This window comes from Nicotiana tabacum, chromosome 8, assembly GCF_000715075.1.
Source record: "Nicotiana tabacum cultivar K326 chromosome 8, ASM71507v2, whole genome shotgun sequence".
Taxonomy (NCBI): domain Eukaryota; kingdom Viridiplantae; phylum Streptophyta; class Magnoliopsida; order Solanales; family Solanaceae; genus Nicotiana; species Nicotiana tabacum.
This window is the reverse complement of record NC_134087.1, coordinates 48,331,282-48,342,827: the sequence shown is the minus strand read 5'-3', so window position 1 is coordinate 48,342,827 and position 11,546 is coordinate 48,331,282.

Here is an 11,546-nt window from a genome sequence, read left to right as displayed (position 1 = left end):
TAGGTTTCAATGAGGAAGATTAGTCTCTTTATATGGCAAAGCTGGAGATGGGCGAGGAGGTCCGCCCATGGTTAGCTCAGTACTTGGCAATCCCAGGTACCGTTCCGGAGTGGTTGACTGTTGGGGTCAAAATACTACGAAGGACCCTAAATTTTGAGGAGAGGGGCTGGGAGACATTTGTGTGCAGCCAGTTAGACCCTACTACCCATGACCAGACACTTCCTCTCCACCGGGCTATTTTGGTTGCTTCCATTATGGCGGGGTACCCCATCAATGTGGGAAATGTGATGTCCCAGATCATTTCTATAGAGGGTGTCGAGAGTGACAGGAACTATCCCTTCCCCAACACCCTTACTATGTACTTCCGGGACTTGTAGGTGGACAAGAGACCATACGACATCAAGGTCAAGGCGACAGCCCCGTTCTCCTGGTACATCTTGAAGGGGAATGACAACCCCAAGGACAAGAACTACAAAGCCCATGCTTTTACCCCAACTGGCCAATCTGAAGAGCCAATTGTGGTAGAGACCACAGCTGAGCCTACCCCCACTCATACTGAGATGCCTCCCGGACCTTCCACATCAGCAGGCCCGGAGATCCCATCTACCCTGGACCATCCCATCACTGCCCAGCGGCTGAGCCAGGCCCTTCTGAGTATAAACAACTGGATGCAGACTACCTTATCCAAGTTGTCCATATTGACTACCACAGTAGAGGCTCAGTCGGCTCCTCCAGCCCCACAGGTGCCCCAGTCGATAGAGGATGCTTTGAAAGAGATACTTGAGAACTAGAAGAAAATCCTCACTACTCAGGAGACATTGACATAGGCAATAGATTCACACAGCAAGGCTCTCAAGGATCTTGCTCGGGAGCATAAGAAGCTTAGGAAGACACGGGCCTCCAAGGAGTCCGTGAAGGAGCTGAGGGCAGATGTAGATAGACTGAAGGCAGACCAGCTGCCTTTGGACATGTTGCTCGAGGACCCAATCTCAGCAGCTCATCCACAGTCGGAGTAGCCCCAGAGGCCTCCGAAGAGGAGGAAAATCCCTAGATCAGATGATGCCATCATCCAGTTGGCGGACCCACCGGAGGCTTCCTCCAGTCAGCCACAGGATGTACCAATTCCACAGCCTGTCGAGGTCCAAGCCCAGGTCCCAGTAGCAGCAGAGCAGACCACCGAGAACCAGTCTGAGATTCCCGAGCACATAGAGGACCTAGGGACCACCCATGAGCATATGCAGATAGACACGGCTTAGGGAGTCTTCATATCCTTTTTCTATTATTTTTTATGCTTATTTGGACTAGTTGGCATTGGGGACAATGCCAACTTTTATTTGAGGGGGCGCGCCCTACATTATTGGATGATTGTATATATTGATTCATTTTATGCTTTCTTGATTTTCACATTTGGTCTGTATATAATTTGATATTTAGTTACTTTTATCGCATTTTCATCTTTCTTTGGGTTTGTATATAAAGTTACATCATTGTATATATTCATCCCCGTTGTATATTCAAATCCCCTATTGTACATATTCATTCTATTTTCGCAAAAAATTTCCAAGGGGCCGCCATACGTCCTCTTGTATAGGTCGTTATGAATGATGTTGTACCTGGGTGCTCGCATTAGGAGTTTCTTTGCTTCTTTTTTATCATCTGGAGTACCCCATCCTGCAAATATGTAACAATACGGTTGCGCCAGTCCCAACTTATGTTTATGGTTCTCACCTCCATTTGATCTATCGATGAATGGAGGAGGGTGACAACGTTTCTTTCTTCGGTTGTAATATTTTTGGTGGCTGCTGCTAATTTAGAGAGACCGTTCGCCTCGATGTTCTATACTCGAGGTATCTGGTCGAGCTGACATTCGTCAAACTCGGGCAGCAACTTACAAATCTCGATATGGTGTTTTTTGTAACCTTTGCTCTTTGATATGGAAAGTCCCTATGACTTGGTTGACAACGAGTTGGGAATCGTAGCATAGTCTTACTCTTCTTGCCCCGTATTGGAGTGCTAGCCTAAACCCTACAATTACGGCCTCATACTCGACCTCATTGTTAGTTATGTCCGAGCACCTTATGGACTGGCAAATCATTTTTCAGGACAAAATCTTGAGAACGAGTCCCAGTCTGGATCCTGACGCATTAGAGGCGCCATCAGTGTAAAGAACCCATAGGTACTGTGTTTGTGGGGAAACGTGGGTGGCTTCTTTTTCGACTTTGGGTATTATTTTTGTGCTGAAGTCGGCGATGAAGTCAGCGAGGACTTGAGACTTTATCGTTGTTCGCGGTTGATATGTAATATCATGCTCGCTTAATTCTATGGCCCATTTAGCTAACCAGCCCGATAGTGGCACTAAAAGTAGGGTCTAAGCATTCGTGAAGCTACAACTAAGGCCAGGGAAATTTTTTTGAGGTGAGGGTACCTCGTCTCGGCGTCGACTCGTGTTTTTCTAATGTAATAGATGGGAGATTGCATACCTTTATTTTCTCGAACCAGGACTGCACTCACAGCTACTTTGGATACAGCAAGGTGGACGAGGAGGTGATCCCCATGTTCTGGTTTTGAAAGCAATTGTGGCAATGGCAAGTAAGACTTTAACTCCTTCAGGGCTTGGGCGCACTCAGAGGTCCATTAGAGGTCGGTATCCTTTTTGAGTATGCCGAAGAATTTTTGTCACCTATTAGATGATCGCGAGATGAACCTTGAAAGGGCGGTGATACGACCAGTCAACCTCTGAACCTATTTTTTGGTGGTTAAGTGCTCTGGTATCCCTTCTATGGATTTGATTTGGTTGGGGTTGATCTCAATGCCTCGCTGTGACACTAGGAAACCCAAGAGTTTTCTTGAAGCCACACCGAATGTACTTTTTTCGGGGTTTAGTTTCATTCTGTATTGCTTGAGTATGTCAAAGGTTTCTCTCGAGTGGTCGATATGATCTTCTTTCCTTTTGGAATTGACCAGCATGTCATCTATGTAGACTTCCATCATCTTGCCGAGTTGGTCCTCGAACATTTTTATTACCAACCTTTGGTACGTCGCCCCTGCATTTTTCAGTATGAAAGGCATGACTCTGTAGCTGTACGTTCCTTGATGGGGGATGAAAGTGGTTTTTTCTTGATCCTCCTCTTCCATGAGGATCTGATTGTAGTCTGAGTAGGCATCCAAAAAATTCAACAGCTCGTGCCCAACCATTGCGTCGATAAGTTGGTCGATATAAGGTAATAGAAATGAATCTTTTGGGCATGCTTAATTTAAATCTATAAAGTCTACGCACATTCGCCACTTCCCATTTTTCTTTTTCATCATGACTACATTAGCGACCCATTGGGGGTATTTTGACTCCCTGGCATAGCCATTTTCCAATAATTTTTGGACATCTTCATGTACTACATAATTTATCGTGGAGTTGAACTTACGCCGAACATGACTCACCGGGGGGTGGAATGGGTCGACGTTCAACTTGTGCGTGACAGTTTCTTTAGAGATACCTGGAATATCTGCATGGCGAAAAGCAAACAAGTCTATGTTAGTAGTTAAGAATTGACGGAATTTACCTGGTTCTTGAAGCTTGCAGCCGGTGTAAGCTTTCTTGCTTTGGTCGTTTCTATCTAATTGTATGGGGTCAAGGTCTTCTATGGTCGATTCCACGGCTTTTACCATATCCGAGTCTCTGATGACGTCCTCTTTCTCATCATAGATCAACCTTGGCCCTATTAATTGTTATTCCACTTTTTCTTTGCCCTTTGTTTGTTGAGTGACCGTACAATCTAGGGCAATGCGGTAACATTTCCGGGATGTGTGTTGTTGTCCTCGTATGTTGAATAATCCCCATGGAATTGGAAATTTAATGACTTGGTACAAGTTGTAGGGGATGGCTCTCATGGCGTGTATCTATGTTCACACTATTATGGCATTGTATGGTGTGTCTTGGTCCATGAGATGGAATGTAGTTTCCAGAGTGACGTCGCCAACCAAGAGAGGGAGTGTGATTTCTCCAAATGTTCGCTCAACTATATTGGTAAAACCTGTTAGTGTGTTGCAAAGTGGCACTATCTTATCCTCGAGTTTCATTTGTGAAAGTACACGAGGGTGGATAATGCATGAGCCGATGTCTTTGTCTACCATAATGCATCTCACATATGTATCTAGAATTCATAAAGTGGTAACAAGGGCATCATAGTAAGGGAAAACCAAACCGTGGGTATCTAACTTGTCGAAGAAGATACTTTCTTCAAGTTCATCATACCGTTCGTGAGTGATCGACCGTTTGAGTTTATGAGTTTTGGTGAACTTCACATTGTTGATAGAAGCATCGTCGCCGCCGCCGATAATCATCTGGATGGTGCAGATTGGTGAGGGCGGTTTCAGTGGTCCCTGATGTTGTTCGCGACCTCTGCCAAAGTTGGTCCTTCCCCGGTCACTTAGCAATTCTTTGAGGTGTCCTTGTCGAAGCATGTTTACGACCTTCTATCTTAGGGCGATGCAATCCTCGGTTTTGTGTCCTCGTTCTTGGTGGAACTCGCAAAGGGCATCTGAATTTCTGGTGCTAGGATCCGACCTCATCTATTGTGACCACTCTACCTTCGGTCCGAGCTTCTCTAATGAGTAGACTATTTCTGAAGGTGACATAAAAAAATTGTGAGCAAATAACAAAGGGGGCATACCTCTCTCGTTTTGATGAGTCCCTGTCTTTGGTCTGGGTGGGCCCTCTTTATGGCAGGAGGGGGCGCAATGGTGCTTCTAACATATGGTAGATGTCGTTCCTGGTTGGGTCTTGGAGCTACGACGTCCTTCCTGATATCATTTCTTCGATCTTTCCTGGATTCGGATTGTACCGAGGTCAATCGATGAGTTTGCCCAATGATGTCGTCCTTGTCTGCTCGAACCTCGGCGCAATAGGTGTTATATATTTCATCCCAAGTAGTTGGAGGATACTTTATAAGCCGACTTAATAATTTTTTTGTCGCCCTTGAACCATTTCTGCTCAGCCCGTTCTAGAAAGCTGCGACGGTCATTCCTTCTGATATATTTGGTAAGGTCATTATTACTCGGTTGAATCAGGCGAGGAAGTCCCTCAATCCCTCTCCCAACGACTGTTTGATAGAGAATATATCGTTCACTCTTTCCTCTGCCTTTTGGCCCCAACGTGGGCCGTTACGAACTTGTCGGTCATATCTTCGAATGTTTCAATGGAACACGTGGGCAGCTGTGAATACCATGTTAATGCTCCTCCAGTGAGGGTCTCGCCAAATGTTTTCAACAAAATGGAGGATACTTGTTCCTTAGTAAGGTCATTGCCTTCTATGGTAGTGACATAGTGAGTTACATGGTCTTCGGGATCGGTCGTTGATCACAGCCTACTCCGCATTACTAAAAAGTAGGAAGAGAGGGTCGCAATAGCTTTTACCCGATTTATGGGTCGGGATCGATTTCCACAGAGATCTAGGAATGGAGTCGGGTATCTATTTAGGTTTGAATTGCGTATTGGTTCCAAATATCATTTCTATTCATTTCTGGGTTTTCTTTATAAATCTACTAATTATCAAACTACAAGTATAATTGCAACTAGATGAAGCTACGAGTAAATTGCTACAAGTTGTACCTAATGTTTTAAAAGGCACTAGGGTAGTGGCATCCTCCTAGGAGGCCAATTGACGGGTAATTAAACCTAAGGCACGATTGACATGATTGGGGAATATGCTATAACCATTGCACGATTTTACCCACTCTCACACCTCTCGGTAGAGAGAGTGATTTTGCCCAATTGACTTTCTTAAGACCAACAGGATAGGCAAATTTGCTCAAGCAACTAGGGTTCAAGTCAGGTATTACTCTCTCGAGGTTTAACCCTTTAAATAGGACTATCAATTCTCTTGAGTCCATCCCAATTCCTTATTGGGTCAATTTCGGAGACTTAGGCTCTCTTTCTCAAGAAGAGCCCAAGTCAACTTAGCACAAACTAGTGTTGCAACCACTAATTCATAGATTAAACCATGAAATTGATCCAAATAACAAACACTCATAGTCAATCTAACCTTAAATCACAACACCCGTCAAATGCCCACACTAGGGTTGAGCCACAACCTAGCTAATGGGTCTAGCTACTCATGCTTGAAGAGAAAAACAGATAAATAGATGAAGATAAAGACATATTAATTAATTATTGAACTAAATACAAAGATTCAATGATTAAAACAAAGTAAAAGTGCCCAAAATGGCTAAGAAATATCGTCTCACGAGCACAGCTACAGTATGCTAACGTCTGATAATATCTGATGCCCTAAAAATGGAAAAAGATTCTATTTATACTAAGCTGGAAAAACTTGACAAAAATGCCCCTGCGGGGTCAGTGCGGTGCACTAGGCTCTTGAACTGGAAATCTTGATTCTCTGAACCCAGGCTCCGCGGACCGCACAAAATGGACTGCGGCCGCGGAGGCTTCTAATGTGGTCCGCACAAACTCGACTGCGGACCGCACAGGCTTGAACCTCTGAACTTGGCATCTCTCTGAACCATGCCTCTGCGGACAGCACAAAATGGCAGTGCAGCCGCAGAGGTCCACCGTGGACCGCACAAAGTTTAGTGTGGCCGCATTGCCTTAATGCCTGAATTGCTAAGTCTCTGAACCTCTCTAGTGCGGACTGCACAAAGTGTAGTGCGGACGCACTAGGCCTGCTTTTCCTGAGTTTGTCTTGTCTTTGGTACTTGTGCAAGCTTCACTCCTTTTGAGCTGATCTTTGATATCTTGTCACTTTGATGCTCAAACCTGCAATCAAGCACAACTTATGAGCTTTTTGGGACTATTTTGTATGAATTTATAATCAAAGTATAAGCAAGAAGGAGCATAAAATCCGTCAAAATACCTAGTTATCAACTCCCCCAAACTTAGGCTTTTGCTTGTCCTCAAGCAAACAAAATAAGACCCACCCCTCAAGGGAAAATCCAAGAAATTTTCAGTTGTCCTAAAGTAACCTCAACTAGCATCAATTGGGACTAACAATTGCTCTCAATACAAATGAATCATTAACAACATTTAACCTTTGAAAAACCATGGATCAAGTGCGACACAAGAGTATCAAGATTTGACTCAATGCATCAAAGAACTCTCTCAATTACTTTGGTCATTGTGGAATCCAAACTCACACATCCTCAACTCTCCCTAAGCAAACCTTACCTTTTAGAATATTGGCACACAAACCGAGGTTAATGGAAATTCACTCATCTCTCTCAAGAAAAAGTCACAAGTCCGGCTCTAAGTACCATATGCCTACCCCTTATGTGAGTATCCACTAATGTAAGCTTCATTCAACTCAAGATCATATAGAGCTTTTGTGGAGTCATTGTGAAGGCTTTTGATTTTGGGGTAGGAAATGTTTTGGTCTAAGTGGGTTCCATCTTCCCTTAAGCACTTCTTTTGATTCATTTGGCAAACATTCTCTTGACTCTTTGATTCATTTCACTTCTTTTCTAAGGGGTTAGAGAGATACATTGCCACTCTTTCTTATGCTTTTCAAACCTTTTCTCCTTTTTCAACTTTTCCACACCTTTCATTATTTGCTTTTCTTGAATCCCTTTTTATTCCTTTTCACATTGATCATTCTTTTTGTCTTTTGCTTTTCTTTCTTTTTCATTGCCTTTTCTTTTATTCATTTTTTTTGTGATTTTTTACCACTTTGTTGCCATTCTCGTCTCTCCCCCCAAACTTATACTTTTTCCATGTGCTAAAGGAAAGATCGGGTGCCAAGAGAGGGTATCTTTTAGAACGGGTATAGGCTTGTATCATGGTTCTTGAAAGAAGAAAGTCTAAGGCTCAAAAGGGTTAACTAGGGATCATATCATTGGTAGGCTATGGATTTGTTCAAACTATCATTTGGATCAAGGAGAGCCTATAATTATGCCTCAAGTCAAAATTCACTTATGATTTAGCCTCAACAAACATTTAGGGCAAGTTCTAGACCTATGGCTCGGGACTTGGACTTGCAACTCAATTACTCACCACACAAGCTAAGGGATTGCTAAAGACATAGAGTCGGGGGCCCACAACGACTTTAGATATGATTTGAGCACACAATGGTCCCGAAAAACCACTTGATGATTATCGGTCAACACAAGAGTCTCAAGGTCACTACTTTCACCATCCTAAACACAACAGTTTGTTTTTGACCATGGAATCAAAGGCAAATGTGCTAGGCCCAAGTGAAGCTTTGCTTGAGGTACCCTTAACTGCAAACTGCTAAAACAAAAAGAAAAACAGACTCAAACCCTTAAGAAGGTTGTCACGCCATCCATCATTGGGAAGAGCCACCCGGTTCACACAACACTCCACCTTTGGAAAGAACCGTGGCATTCAGAAAATCAAAGGCTTATTGAAAATGTCCAAAACAAAACAAAAAGTTATGAACATAAATAAGAAGCTAAAAACAAATTTTTTTGCAGAAAATAGGATGAATATATACAATAGGGGATTTGAATATACAACAGGAGATGAATATATACAATGTGATGTAACTTTATATACAGACCCAATGAAAGATAAAAAGTGCGATAAAAGTAACTAAATATCAAATTATATACAGACCAAATGTGAAAAATCAAGAAAGCATAAAAAAATATCAATATATACCAAAATGTTATCACAGCCTACTCCGCACTACTAAAAAGTAGGAAGCGAGGGTCGCAATAGCTTTTACTCGATTTGTGAGTCGGGATCGATTTTCACAAAGAGCTAGGAATGGAGCCGGGTATCTATTTAGGTTGGAATTGCATATTGATTCCAAATATCACTTCTATTCATTTTTGGGCTTTCTTTATAAATCTACTAATTATCAAACTACAAGTATAATTGCAACTAGATAAAGCTGCGAGTAAATTGCTACAAGTTGTACCTAATGGTTTAAAGGGCACTAGGGTAGTGGCATCCTCCTAGATGGCCAATTGATGGGTAATTGAACCTAAGGCACGATTGACATGATTGGGGAATATGCTATAACCATTGCATGATTTTACCCACTCTCACACCTCTCGGTAGAGACAGTGATTTTGCCCAATTGACTTTCTCAAAACCAACAGGGTAGGCAAATTTGCTCAAGCAACTAGGGTTCAAGTCAGGTATTACTCTCTTGAGGTTTAACCCTTTAATTGGGACTATCAATTCTCTTGAGTACATCCCAATTCCTTGTTGGGTCAATTTCGGAGACTTAGACTCTCTTTCTCAAGAAGAGCCCAAGTCAACTTAGCACAAACTAGTGTTTGCAACCACTAATTCATTGATTAAACCATGAAATTGACCCAAATAACAAACACCCATAGTCAATCTAACCTTAAATCATAACACCCATCAATTACCCTCACTAGTGTTGAGCCATAACCCTAGCTAATGGGTCTAGCTACTCATGCTTGAAGAGAAAAACAGAGAAATAGATGAAGCTAAAGACATATTAATTAATTACTGAACTAAATACAAAGATTCAATGATTAAAACAAAGTAAAAGTTCCCAAAATGGCTAAGAAATATCGTCTCACGAGTGCAGCTACAGTATGCTAACGTATGATAATATCTGATGCCCTAAAAATGGAAAAAGATTCTATTTATATTAAGCTGGAAAAACTGGACAAAAATGCCCGCGGGGTCAGTGCGGACCGCACAAAATGGTGTGCGGTTGCACTAGGCTCTTGAACTGGAAATCTTGATTCTCTGAACCCAGCCTCCGCGGACCGCACAGAATGGACTGCGGCCGCGAAGGCTTCTAATGCGGTCCGCACAAACTCGACTGCGGACCGCACATGCTTGAACCTCTGAACTTGGCATCTCCCTGAACCTTGCCTCTGCGGACTGCACAGAATGGCAGTGCGAACGCAGAGGTCCACCGCGGGCCGCACAAAGTGTAGTGTGGCCGCATTGCCTTAATGCCTGAATTGCTAAGTATTTGAACCTCTCTAGTGCGGACCGCATAAAGTGTAGTGCGGTCGTACTAGGCCTGCTTTTCCTGAGTTTGTCTTGTCTTTGGTACTTATGCAAGTTTCACTCCTTTTGAGCTGATCTTTGACATCTTGTCACTTTGATGCTCAAACTTGCAATCAAGCACAACTTATGAGTCTTTTGAGACTATTTTGTATGAATTTATAATCAAAGCATAAGCAAGAAGGAGCATAAAATGTGTCAAAATCCCTAGTTATCAGTCGTACCATCGTATATTTTCAGATTGTGCGGCATTTTGATGGTTTTTGGTATAACATGGGGGCGGCTTCATCACTGTATGGTTGCTCAACAAACCAACCAACATCTCTCTTTGGCAAGAGCTTCAGGGTACTTGGTATTTTGTCGACCCTTTCTTGGTGTTCTCTCATTTGGTCCCGAGGCGTTTTTTTCTCGTTCTCCATTTCCTCCATCTTTTTCAAAATGGCTGGGGTATCGTCACCTGCACTATTAATGATGTTATGAGTAATACCTGTAATTGGAGGGGGAATGGATCATGTTGCTAGCCCTCTGTTAGTATAACGCGAGTCTTTGCGTTCTCTATGACTGTATCCTGAGCGGGCTTATGGAGGATGCTGGTTAGCGTGTCAGTTAGCCAAGTCTCGAGGAGCTTTTTTACTGCTAGTGGTGTCTCGTCCATTACGGACGTGAAAACTCCTTTACCGTGAAATGTTGCGATATTGTCGTGAGGAAGAGGTGATCCACCTCGCCTGGGAGAGGCATTAGGCATTGTATCCTCACCTTCTATTTTAGAGATCTCATTGATGGTGTTCAAGAGGTTAGTTGTAAGGTCTCCCATTACCCTCGTACTTTCTTCTCTATTACCTGCCATATCAGATCTATGGGTACAAGGAAAATGAATTCTGTTCTTGGGTTTTTTCTTATTAGCAATCCGTGCTAGTTGTAGATCTAGAGGAAACTAAAAATTTAACAGAAAATCCCCACAGACGGTGCCAAATTGTTTGACCAAAAAATATAAATTTTTGGTTAAACTATTAAATTTTATGTAATGAGGGGTTAAACGTAGTTAATGATAATATCTCTAGATTTAGAACTTGACAGCAAGGATAACTTAAGATAAAGTCGGTAGAAAATTGAAAGTAACACACATTTAATATTTCAAAATATGTGAGCAAATAGGGGAGTATCAAGCAATAAATAACACTTGTGTAAATAAGGAGAATGATTCACTCAATAATGAATGATATAAATGATTATTCCTCCTGACAATGATGAATGACAGATAAATCCTAGAATGTTTGAACTATTCTTGGATCTGATGGAAAAGTATGGAATAATATGAGCAAGAATTTTGATGAAAAGATAAAGTTTGTATCTTTGCTAGGGAGAAAGAATTTTCTTCTCAAAAAGTTTTCTTATCAAGTGAATATTACATATCCTACACTATTGTCTATTTTTCTATTTATATGAGACTTATGTCATGACCCGCCATATCATCATGTCACTAGGTGTCACTTGACATATATTTTTGCCATATAGAATGGTTACATAAGTTAGGGACTAGATCTTGGTAGAATATTCTAGAACTATGGGAATTTCCTTGGAA